Source organism: Protopterus annectens, chromosome 15.part0, assembly GCF_019279795.1.
Source record: "Protopterus annectens isolate FY-2018-M chromosome 15.part0, PAN1.0, whole genome shotgun sequence".
In the NCBI taxonomy this organism is placed as follows: Eukaryota; Metazoa; Chordata; order Ceratodontiformes; family Protopteridae; genus Protopterus; species Protopterus annectens.
The window spans coordinates 651203512-651216772 of record NC_056749.1 but is presented as its reverse complement, the minus strand read 5'-3'; the positions used below and the strand labels follow the sequence as shown (position 1 = coordinate 651216772).

The 13261-nt window shown below is 39.4% G+C and overlaps 1 protein-coding gene across 1 annotated transcript in view; it reads right to left on the bottom strand.

Annotated features, from left to right (window-relative positions):
- LOC122789982 (interleukin-13 receptor subunit alpha-2-like) overlaps positions 1 to 13261 on the bottom strand; it is a 764082-nt gene that overhangs the window by 571147 nt on the left and 179674 nt on the right. The gene's annotated exons all lie outside the window — the stretch shown is intronic.

Sequence of the window (13261 nt, the reverse complement as noted above, 5' to 3'; positions counted from 1 at the left end):
ATAAAAGTGTTACTAAACTGTGAATGTCATGGTATTCAGGATAAATCAATCTTTATAGTAGTTACATTCATTCAATCTAGTGCTTTAAACTGGGCTTTATAAGCCAAAATAAAATTGGTGAATAATAATTTTGTAATGTTGTATAAAGAGAATATATCTCTGTAGCCATTCAAGCGAGACACATACTTCTTCTTTCGGCTTTTCCCGGTTAGGGGTTGCCACAGCGGATCACCTGTCTGCTCATGATTGGCAGTGGAGTATTACAGTGTTGAGTTGCCAGCCCGGCACCTAACCTTCCACAGAAGGCACACACATGCACGCACTCACACCTAGGTCCAATTTAGAGTGCCCAATCCACCTACAGCATGTGTTTTGGATGTGGGAGGAAACTGGAGCATCCGGAGGAAACCCACTTGACCACAGGGAGGACATGCAGACTCCGCACAGAAGGCACCCCAGCAGAGGATCGAATCAGATAACCTCTTGCTGTGAAGTGGCAACGCTAACCGCTGCATCACTGCGGCCGGCCTTCAAGCAAGACACATACTACCAGCAGGATTTTCTTCTTGTAACTGAGCTTTCATATGAGGCTATGCAGCTCTGTCTGCATTACCTGAAATGTTGAGAAATTCGGAGGAATTCGAAAAATATTACAATACAAATAGTATACAAATAATATTCAGCATCTTTTTAACTGCATTAGACAGAGGTCGGGTATCAATACATGTTTGTTTGCCATAATGTTTACTTCAACATCAAATCTTTTGATACATTGTATGTGAAATGCTTTTGGAATGATTAATGCAGATATGAGCAAGCAATGTTTGGCTCCTAGAGGCGCAGTAGGATTTAACTGCAGAAAACTGCAAAAAGGCCTGGAGGTTCACTCTGCTGTAATTTTCCCAGACAAACCCACTCTTGGTTCTAGTTACCAAAAACCTTTTTCTGGCAAATCTTTCTCTGTTTGATATTCTTGGCAAGCTAAGAACTTGGTTATATTCAACTGGACGTATAAGAGAATTTAAGTACCTTTTTATGCACTTTTTTTTTTTAAAAAATACAGTATTTAAATTGATTTAAACTGTGTATGAAGGAGTGTTGAAGGAATTTTTAACTGGTTATTCTGCTCTTCAGTAACTTGAACTAAAAGCTAGTGTTGGCTGAATTTTGTTATTTGCTAGTAATTACAGGTGTGGGGTAGCCACATTCATTGATTTCCTGTCCTTGCATATTTAAACTGGTGCATGTGAAATAATTCCTGCTTTAAAACTTCAGCTTGGCAAGCTAAGAACTTGGTTATATTCAACTGGACGATAAGAGAATTTAAGTACCTTTTATGCACTTTTTTTTAAAAATACAGTATTTAAATTGATTTAAACTGTGTATGAAGGAGTGTTGAAGGAATTTTAACTGGTTATTCTGCTCTTCAGTAACTTGAACTAAAAGCTAGTGTTGGCTGAATTTTGTTATTTGCTAGTAATTACAGGTGTGGGGGTAGCCACATTCATTGATTTCCTGTCCTTGCATATTTAAACTGGTGCATGTGAAATAATTCCTGCTTTAAAACTTCAGCTTGGCAAGCTAAGAACTTGGTTATATTCAACTGGACGTATAAGAGAATTTAAGTACCTTTTATGCACTTTTTTTTAAAAATACAGTATTTAAATTGATTTAAACTGTGTATGAAGGAGTGTTGAAGGAATTTTTAACTGGTTATTCTGCTCTTCAGTAACTTGAACTAAAAGCTAGTGTTGGCTGAATTTTGTTATTTGCTAGTAATTACAGGTGTGGGGTAGCCACATTCATTGATTTCCTGTCCTTGCATATTTAAACTGGTGCATGTGAAATAATTCCTGCTTTAAAACTTCAGCTTGGCAAGCTAAGAACTTGGTTATATTCAACTGGACGATAAGAGAATTTAAGTACCTTTTATGCACTTTTTTTAAAAATACAGTATTTAAATTGATTTAAACTGTGTATGAAGGAGTGTTGAAGGAATTTTAACTGGTTATTCTGCTCTTCAGTAACTTGAACTAAAAGCTAGTGTTGGCTGAATTTTGTTATTTGCTAGTAATTACAGGTGTGGGGGTAGCCACATTCATTGATTTCCTGTCCTTGCATATTTAAACTGGTGCATGTGAAATAATTCCTGCTTTAAAACTTCAGCTTGGCAAGCTAAGAACTTGGTTATATTCAACTGGACGTATAAGAGAATTTAAGTACCTTTTTATGCACTTTTTTTTTAAAAAATACAGTATTTAAATTGATTTAAACTGTGTATGAAGGAGTGTTGAAGGAATTTTTAACTGGTTATTCTGCTCTTCAGTAACTTGAACTAAAAGCTAGTGTTGGCTGAATTTTGTTATTTGCTAGTAATTACAGGTGTGGGGTAGCCACATTCATTGATTTCCTGTCCTTGCATATTTAAACTGGTGCATGTGAAATAATTCCTGCTTTAAAACTTCAGCTTGGCAAGCTAAGAACTTGGTTATATTCAACTGGACGTATAAGAGAATTTAAGTACCTTTTATGCACTTTTTTTAAAAATACAGTATTTAAATTGATTTAAACTGTGTATGAAGGAGTGTTGAAGGAATTTTTAACTGGTTATTCTGCTCTTCAGTAACTTGAACTAAAAGCTAGTGTTGGCTGAATTTTGTTATTTGCTAGTAATTACAGGTGTGGGGTAGCCACATTCATTGATTTCCTGTCCTTGCATATTTAAACTGGTGCATGTGAAATAATTCCTGCTTTAAAACTTCAGCTTGGCAAGCTAAGAACTTGGTTATATTCAACTGGACGATAAGAGAATTTAAGTACCTTTTTATGCACTTTTTTTAAAAAATACAGTATTTAAATTGATTTAAACTGTGTATGAAGGAGTGTTGAAGGAATTTTTAACTGGTTATTCTGCTCTTCAGTAACTTGAACTAAAAGCTAGTGTTGGCTGAATTTTGTTATTTGCTAGTAATTACAGGTGTGGGGGTAGCCACATTCATTGATTTCCTGTCCTTGCATATTTAAACTGGTGCATGTGAAATAATTCCTGCTTTAAAACTTCAGCTTGGCAAGCTAAGAACTTGGTTATATTCAACTGGACGATAAGAGAATTTAAGTACCTTTTATGCACTTTTTTTAAAAATACAGTATTTAAATTGATTTAAACTGTGTATGAAGGAGTGTTGAAGGAATTTTTAACTGGTTATTCTGCTCTTCAGTAACTTGAACTAAAAGCTAGTGTTGGCTGAATTTTGTTATTTGCTAGTAATTACAGGTGTGGGGTAGCCACATTCATTGATTTCCTGTCCTTGCATATTTAAACTGGTGCATGTGAAATAATTCCTGCTTTAAAACTTCAGCTTGGCAAGCTAAGAACTTGGTTATATTCAACTGGACGTATAAGAGAACTTAAGTACCTTTTATGCACTTTTTTCTTAAAAATACAGTATTTAAATTGATTTAAACTGTGTATGAAGGAGTGTTGAAGGAATTTTTAACTGGTTATTCTGCTCTTCAGTAACTTGAACTAAAAGCTAGTGTTGGCTGAATTTTGTTATTTGCTAGTAATTACAGGTGTGGGGTAGCCACATTCATTGATTTCCTGTCCTTGCATATTTAAACTGGTGCATGTGAAATAATTCCTGCTTTAAAACTTCAGCTTGGCAAGCTAAGAACTTGGTTATATTCAACTGGACGTATAAGAGAATTTAAGTACCTTTTATGCACTTTTTTTTAAAAATACAGTATTTAAATTGATTTAAACTGTGTATGAAGGAGTGTTGAAGGAATTTTTAACTGGTTATTCTGCTCTTCAGTAACTTGAACTAAAAGCTAGTGTTGGCTGAATTTTGTTATTTGCTAGTAATTACAGGTGTGGGGGTAGCCACATTCATTGATTTCCTGTCCTTGCATATTTAAACTGGTGAAATAATTCCTGCTTTAAAACTTCAGCTTGGCAAGCTAAGAACTTGGTTATATTCAACTGGACGTATAAGAGAATTTAAGTACCTTTCCTGCACTTTTTATTTAAAAATACAGTATTTAAATTGATTTAAACTGTGTATGAAGGAGTGTTGAAGGAATTTTTAACTGGTTATTCTGCTCTTCAGTAACTTGAACTAAAAGCTAGTGTTGGCTGAATTTTGTTATTTGCTAGTAATTACAGGTGTGGGGGTAGCCACATTCATTGATTTCCTGTCCTTGCATATTTAAACTGGTGCACGTGAAATAATTCCTGCTTTAAAACTTCAGCTTGGCAAGCTAAGAACTTGGTTATATTCAACTGGACGTATAAGAGAATTTAAGTACCTTTTTATGCACTTTTTTTTTTAAAAAATACAGTATTTAAATTGATTTAAACTGTGTATGAAGGAGTGTTGAAGGAATTTTTAACTGGTTATTCTGCTCTTCAGTTATTCCCACCCACCGCCCTGTTTTTGTTTTGGTGTTAATCTTAGTGGCATTGAAACTGGCCGCCCTCAGCCTGCCTCTGGGCCCATCTCATTTGCTCACTCAACTGAGTGCAGTGAGATCATATTCTGATTTCAGGCACTCCTACTGTGTACAAAGAGAGCATCTGGGAAATAGAAAAAAAAAAATTAAGCTTATTTCCTGCCTTTCTTGTTAAGTGATACAGACTATTTGTACCCCAAGCCCTTCTGTGTTTGAGGAAGCCTTCTAGCTTGTTTTTTTTTTCTTGTAACTAGCCAGTTTTCTAGTTTCAGCACTCAAATCTGTTTCTTTGATCTCAGCACTTGTTCAGAAAAAAAAAAAAAAAAAATTCATCTGCTTTTACTGTACTTGTGTTTTTACCTACTTCTTTTACTTTTGCATCATCTTAAAATACTCAATTGTATTTATTACTGCTTGGTGTAACTCATTCTAAGCCTTTTGGTTTAAACACTTGGGCTTGGACCAGTTAGTTGTTTTGCACTGAGAGGTTTGTGGTCTGCACTGTTGTGGCAGAACAGGTAGCTTACATCCTTCTAGGTTGAGAACTGCTGATTGAGGGCTCAGTGTCTGTTATTCTAAAAGTGTATTAATTCTGGTTTAAGCACTTGGGCTTTCAAGCCAGTTATTTTACATTAAGAGGGTTCGTGGTCTGCACTCTTGTGGGAGGAGAGGCTGGACTCTGCCCTTCTGAGCTGGGAATTTCTGGTTAAAGGCTTATAGTGCATGCATATCTGAACTGTTTCTTACTGAAGTTGGTGCGCCTTGTTTGCTGTGGCATAGACTGGATTCGGGCCTGCTGGATCTAGCTTTGTTTGTGTAACTTGAGCACTAATCCAGACATTCTCTAAAGTATTCAATGGTATTTATTACTGCTTGGTTGTAACTTGATTAAAGTGTAGCTATCATTCAAGTCTTTTGGATTAAGCACTTGGGCTTCAGACCAGTTGTTTTACATTAGGAAGGTTTGTGGCAAGCACTGTGGTGGCAGGACAGGTAGCTTTCATCCTTCTAAGTTGGGAACTGCTGATTGAGAGCCCAGTGTCCAAGTGTATTAGTTCTGGTTTAGGCACTTGGGCTTCAGGCCAGTTATTTTACATTAAGAAGGTTAGTGGTCTGCACTCTTGTGGGAGAAGAGGCTGGACTCTGCCCTTCTGAGCTGGGAATTTTCTGGTTAAAGGTTTATAGTGCCTGAATATTTGAACTGTATCTTACTGAAATTGGTTCACCTTGTTTGCTCTAGCATAGACTAGATCCAGGCCTACTGAATCTAGCTTTGTTTATATACTTGTTTGTTTGCTTGTTATTTCCCTGGAAGCTAATTCACCTAATATAACTTCTCAGCTTCTGTGGATCACTAGTGATATCTGCATTGCTTACTGTACTTATTTCCTTGTTTCAGAAAGTTACTGTTTGTCGTTTTGCATTTAGTTACTTGTATCACATTGCACTCAAGTTACCTGGCACTTGCTCACTAAAGCAATTATATAAGTCAGCACTAAAAATTAAAAGCACTACACCCTCACTCCCCACTGGCCCTTGTTTTCGATTTCCCAATATTATTCTAGCATGTCCAAAGGTCAGTTGTCAATCTCCTCTGTCCAGCTGGTGAATCTGGGAATCTTGAGGCAATGTTATAACTGCCTCATGTACACAGACAACCCTCTCCTCCTCCCACATAACACAAATACTTGAGATGCAGCTATTTAGCCAAACTGGAGGCTGAGCTCTCTCAACTCAGGACTGGCAAGACCAGACAGGAGGAGAAGGCAACTACACACACCACAAAACCAGCCTCACATAATGCTACCACTCCACTGAATCAAACACATAAACACACAAAGACATACTCGGAGGCTCTGAGTAAAATTTACCTAAACAGCAGAGGCCTCCAAAGCAGACACCCAAACAACTGCTACCTCAAGACACCCCACAAGCAACACATAAACCACAAAAGCAGTGTGCAAAGCAGTCACAGCCCTTAAGGCCAAATACAACACCAAACATACTTGTCATAGGTGACTCCATAGTCAGACACACTGACGTCCCACTCACCAGGCTGAACAAGGAGAGGGTCACAGTAAGCTGCCTATCGGGCGCTAGAATCCGCCACATAACACAAGCACTGGTCACTCCACAGCAAGTACAAATATGACACAGTCATTGTCCATGCTGGTGTGAACGACCTGAGACGTAACCTCCCTGGACTGCATGAAAAGAGACATAGAGGAGCTCTCTGATTATGTAGCCCAGGCAGGTATGACCCTAACCCTGAGCAGTATCCTTCCTTCACCAAGAATGATGCCACAATATAGAGACAAGATGATCAGCTTTAACAATTGGCTTAATGTCTGGTGTCATTCAAAGGGGATCAAGTGTCTGTCTGCCTGGGATGACATGCTTGACAAGCCACGCTTGGACGGCTTGCACCTGTCACCCTGGGATTCCGGATATTGGCTAAGGCTCCCCCATAGTGCCTTTTTAGGCAAGGCTCAAATTCTAAACCTACCACCCTAGAAAACAAAAATGGGAAGAAATTGAGGTAATGCTGCTCAATGCCAGAAGTCTAAATCTCAAAATCGAGGCCCTTCTCAGTATGGAGAACATCGATGTCTGTGCTGTAACTGAAACCTGGTTCAAGGCTCCTGAGAGCACCCCGGCACTATTAGGTTTTACCTCATATCATGCGTTCCGGCCCCAAAACCCGGACCACTCCACAAAAGGAGGGTGTATCCATATTCATAAAGGATACTCACACCTCCAGGTTGGAAACCATCCAGGTGCAACTAACAATAGGCAAAACTGCTCTACAAATTGTAGCATGCTACAGGCCTACCCTTCCTGAAGACACTGGAGGGTATAAATGTATCTCCAAACACCATCATATTGGGTGACTTCAACTACCCGAATATAGACTGGGAACATTACTCAAGCCCTAACTTTCTAGCCCAACGGTTCCTGGAGTTCATAAATTCAAATGCCATGGAACAGCTAGTCACTGTTCCCACGAGAGGAGAAAATATACTAGATCTCATTGTCACAAACATGGGGACAAAATGCTCCGTATATCCCTCATTGGTGAGATCTGATCATAAACTAATCTCACTGGAAATCCACATCCCAAACAAAAAAGACCATAGTGAAGAACTTCTCTAAAGCAAACTTCACACTACTCAAGACTGGTGTGGTATCCTTCAAGGCCCCTGAGTCAGAGGAAACCACAACCCAAGGAAGCCCTTACAAATGCCTTCTATAAACACCTCCAGGACTGCATGGATCAGGCAATCCCAAATAAAACCAAGACTCTTTCCACAAAGGGCAAGCGTCCAGTCTGGTGGACCCCAGCCATTAACAAACTTTACAATAAGAGGAGAAAGCTATTACATGATACAACAAATTCCATAATAAGGAAGTCATCCCTGATCATTATTAGTAAAAAATTACGAGCACTCATAAAATCAACTAAGGCCAATTTTGAGAGAAAAATTGCCATGGATTCAAAGGACAATCATAAGGCCTTTTTCAGCTATGTTAGGAACCTGGGTGGAAACTCACAGATATGCTCAGAATTAGTCCAAAATGATACAAAAATCACTGAACCCACAGACATTGCCAACATACTGGCAGACAGGTTCAGTGCAAACCCCCTAAAGGAGAGATAACTATCCCAGCCGAGTGTAGCCTCCCGGACATCTCAAATGCGCAGGTGAAAGCTGCTCTCTCTAAAGCTAAAAACACAGCATCAATGGGACCGGATGGTGTCCCCGGCTGTGTGCTACAGCTAAATGAGGAATTAAACCCGCACATAAGGCAGCTGTTTAATCTCAGCCTTACCACAGGATACGTGCCCAAGGAGTGGCGTCGGCAACTGTGGTCCCACTCCACAAAGGTGGGACCCTGGTAATTACGCCCCATAAGCTTAACAAGTCTAGTCTGCAAAGCTATGGAGAGGATCATAATGGAGCTCATAAACAAAGATATAGGGGACTTGCAGACATTGGACCCGACCCAGTTTGGCTTTGTCAAGGGAAGATCATGCCTTTTGAACTTGGTCGACTTCTTGAAATAGTCACCAAGGCCATTGATGAGGAAAGGCAGTCCATACAGCCTACCTTGACCTTGCACACAATACCCCACTCAGGTATTGTAGAAAAACTTACCAGCTTAAATGTAAACCCATATGTCACAAGATGGGTTGCAAACAGGACAGAACCCACAGGGTTAGAGTTGCTGGCGCTGTGTCAGACTCCAAGCCGTGTCCCACGGTCCTTGGCCCCCTATTGTTTGGCATCTACTTCTCAGAAGTACAGGCCAACATGGGAGGACTTTGGCTGACAAAGTTTGCAGACGACCGCAAACTATAGTGGAAAGTGCATCGGACACGGATATCCTTCAGAAGGGACTCACGAAACAGATAGCTGGTGCCAGAGCCATGGCCTGAAGTTAAGCCAAAAATGTATAGTCATACCCTTGGAAAAACAAGGTAACCCCAAGCTACCATATAGGTGGCAATCCACTAAGCACAGAAGAGGTTATCAGGGACCTGGGGACCCAGGTTGACAGTGGCCTTTCTTTTGACACTCACATTGCTAAAGTGGTTAGAAAGACCTTCTACATTGCCCACCTGATCATGAAGGGATTCACATCCAGATCTAGTGAGGTCATTGTTCCCCTGTACTCTTCACTTATCAGACCAATGATGTAGTACAATGCCCCATTCGGGATGTATCTCACCCGACATCTGCAGCAATTGGAGAGACCCCAAAAGTTCCTCACCAAAAGGATAAAGGGACTCCAAAATCTGTCATATGCTGCCAGATTGAAGAAACTCCAGCTCTAGTCAGTCGCATACCGTCTGCTCAGAGGTGACATGTGCCTGACATACAAGGCCATGTCCAAATTAATGGACATGCTCCACCTCAAAAATCCAAATCCACCAAAACCACTAGAGCAAGTGACTTAAACCTTAGCACGGATATAAATAGGGCGTGCTGGAGGGATAGATTTATCACTCAGAGACTCCTATGCTGTGGAATAAAATCCCGGTCCATGTGAGGCAGAGCACCTCGCTGACTCTGTTCAAGAGAAATCTAGACCTGTGGATGGGAGATCGTAGGTTTACCCCGGGAATCATCTCTGGGTCACTGCTGGACAGAGGCACAACAAACTAATGGGCACAGTATTTTTTCATATAAGGGGTGGCGTAAGCCCTAGGCTTATAAATGCCTTAGGGCAGATAGCCTAGTATAAACCTATGAACCTATGAACCTATTCATCTTCCCCTTAGCTAGGTTTGTTGGTCTCTCAGGCTGACATTCTTATTTATTTATTTTCAGTTTGATTACTGGGGACATCCACTGGGCCAGAACGTGCCCATTTTCAGTTAAGGCCCAGGGAGGAAAGCTCCATTAGCAAATACAATACAATAAAGGTTACATAATGTTAAAAGTAGAATAAATGTATTAAAATTCATACGGTCAGGAAATGCACAATGCATAAAATGCACATCATAAAAACTCAGTTAACAGATAATAAAGAACACAGTTTGCAGGTATTTCCATTCAGCGCAGCATGATCAACTGTCAAATAAAAAGATCTGAGGTTTCTTGTGTTTTTACATTAGAAGGGGGGCAGTTAGCATGCATATGTTTTAGTTAAATAAGGTAAAAAACAATAGAAATACTGTGATATTTACAATATTTACATACTTGGAGTCATGGGAGAGAAATTGCTTAATCAGTGACTGTCAGCTTAAGTCTATTTTAGGAGAATAGAAATAATAGCTTGAGGGAAGAGTGGAGCAAGGAGTATGGAAAGCAGAAATTTGCTTGAATTTAGGAAGGGTGTCTAATAGGGAGTAAAGGTACGGATCTATCCATTCTGATGAATGCACTTGCAAAAGAACAAAATCGAGTGGATGGTTTATGGGAAAGACTTGCTGCAGGGTGCTGTACATCTCTTAAATGTAAAAAGCTAATCGAGAGGCATACTCTGTTTCAGAGTATACTGGATAATGTAGAAAGTTATACATCTAATGACTTGGTGAAAGCTTTTGCTCGTTTGTTGAAGATGTGATCATGTAGCTTATGTTGTACCACTGCACATCGGGTGTTTTGTCAGTTTGGCATACGTAGTGTAACTCATATTTGCAGTTTGTTTGTAGAAGATGTGTTTGATTACTTCAACGGAGATAACATGCTATATAACTAACTAGGACGTTAAGTTGGATCATATACTTCTTTACTTGCACAGAGTGTGTTGATTTACAGTTGGGAATTCTACACGTGCAGCAATATATGTTGGCAGACGTCAAACTATGTGTGTGTGAGATTTTGGGCTTTCGGTAATGTGTTATTCGGTATTGTGTTCTTTCCATATTACAGTCTCGGTATTATGGGCAGTGATATTCTGTAACTTCGGGATTTAGTAGTGATCACACACACACACACACACACACACACACACACACATATATATATTATATAATGCATACGTGTGTGTGTGTCTATATCTATAAGAGAGAGATGTATATATTATACAGAAAAGGAAAGATCAGGAGTGTAGGGCTCATCCTTAAATTTTTTTTTTTTTTTTTTTTTTTACCTAGATTGCTGTTTTACATCTAAGCAGGAACATGTCCGTTTAGATGACAGGAATGAGAACAGTTGTCATGGTCAGATGGGGTAGTAAAGTAAGCATCATCATCAGATCGGGTTCTGTTAAGTTTAATCAAAGTACGTGAAAACCTGTAAAAGCCTTAAACAGTTCTTAGAAGAAATGTCATCTTCTGTAAGCTGCAGTGCAGATATAGACATTTACCATTTTAAGTGTGCTGGCACTTATCAGCTACGTGTAGTATGCATATAGATATATGGGTTCACGCACCTAGACAGTGAGACATTTCCCTGTGGTACATTTGACTGGGGACACATGGCTGAAGTGACAGTCAGATGCAGAGAAATATGGCTATTTGCAAATTCCCTGTGGGCAAGGAAGCATACACTGCCATGCTCACAGTTTTAATAACCATATGCACAGGGAGAAAACAATGTCCATGGTACCCAAGGGAACATGAGACAGCAGGCAATTTGGCAGGCATCAGCAGCAGGCTGGCCAGAGGACATGTCAGTGGCAGTAAAAATGCAATGCACAACGGACAGTGCCTTTATAATTAGAGTGTGTGGACCACTACCCCCTTCACAGTGTCTAGGGAACATTACCTAAAATGCATACTGGAGCATAAATGCGACTACAGTAGCCATCAGGATTTCATCCATGCTGTAGCACACTTTTCCATGTTGTAGTTATACAAGTATGTACTGTACACTGAGCACAACACTCATTACTTCTTCTGCTACCATGCATTTGGCTATTAAAGCTGTGAGCATGGCAGTGTTTCTTTCTCTTTGCCCACATGGAATTTGCAAACAGCCATATTTCTCTGCAGCTGAAAGTCACTTCAGCCATGTGTCCCCAGTCAAATGTACCGCAGGGAAAGGTCTTGTTGCCTAGGCGCCTGGACCCGTCAAAAACATAAGGAGGGTGCTCATTTATAACTTATGCAAAACATGTTTTCGTATATAGTGTTGTAATATGACTTTCTATTATTTTGTACAGGTCATGGTAAAAAGTTAAGGATGAAGTGTTGTCATGCAGTTAAACTGTGCCTTCCTTGGACAAATCAGAAGCCAAAAAAAAAAAAAACCTAAAAAGGCAAACCAAGAGGCAAAGCCTGAAAACAGCTATTCATTTATCAATGTTTTTGTTTGTGATATACCCACATTTAAATGCCCAGTCATTAGGTTCTGTATTTTTATTTTTTTTATTGGTTCACACTATGCTAACTGCCATTGTGGGCCATTTTTAAGCTTAGCCAATTATCCCACGTGAGAATCATACCTTGCACCTTGTGTCAGTAAGGTAAACACCTTAACCATTATGCCAACCTCTCTCCTATAATGATCTGATTCTTCTTAGAAATCTGTAAAGTACCAATTGTGTTTAAAGAAAGTAGCATTAACGGACTTTACTAAACTGAATGAAACGTATATTGTAAACAAGAGCAAACAATATGATATGCAGTCCTAGTAATATTCGTTTCATAATATGTATTAAATATGCTACCATAGTGACGCCTGGCTTGTACAATTCAGTCATGAACTGGACTTTGCTCATGCTGCAGTGTTACATCACGTATGGAGTTTGACTGTTGTATTTATTTCTTAGGTTTGCATCCACAGCAGTGTAAGCAAGCTTGCTACTAAGGAACACAGCAGTGTAAGCAAGCTTTCTACTAAGGAGACTGCATCAAGGCACAGTAATACATGCATTTATTTGTTTTTTTTCTCAGAGAGATGCAACACTCTCGTGATATACTTACAATCACTTTGTCAATCGCACTTTGTTCGATTAACATTTGTGCGAAACTGCCTTTAGCAGAAGTGAAATTATGAATGCCACAATGTTGAGCCTTACAATAGCGAGCAATTGCTGTTGTAAGGTTTGACATTGTGGTGCAGATCGCACTATAGTGGTGATCAGGAAATGTACCCTTTCCCTCAATGTAGTGCGATCTGAGTTTGTATATATAAGTAGGGAGGTGCAGGGGGGCTTGCCACCTCCTGCAACAGTGTTCGTTAATGTTGAGCGGAAGTGCAGCATTTCAGTAAAGTCGACATTTTCTAAATTTTGACTTTACTAAAATGCTGCCTTCCACATTTTTTGTGTTCTGTGTTGAGATTTCAGAACATGCGATTCAGACATCATATTATATATATATATATATATATATATATATATATATATATATATA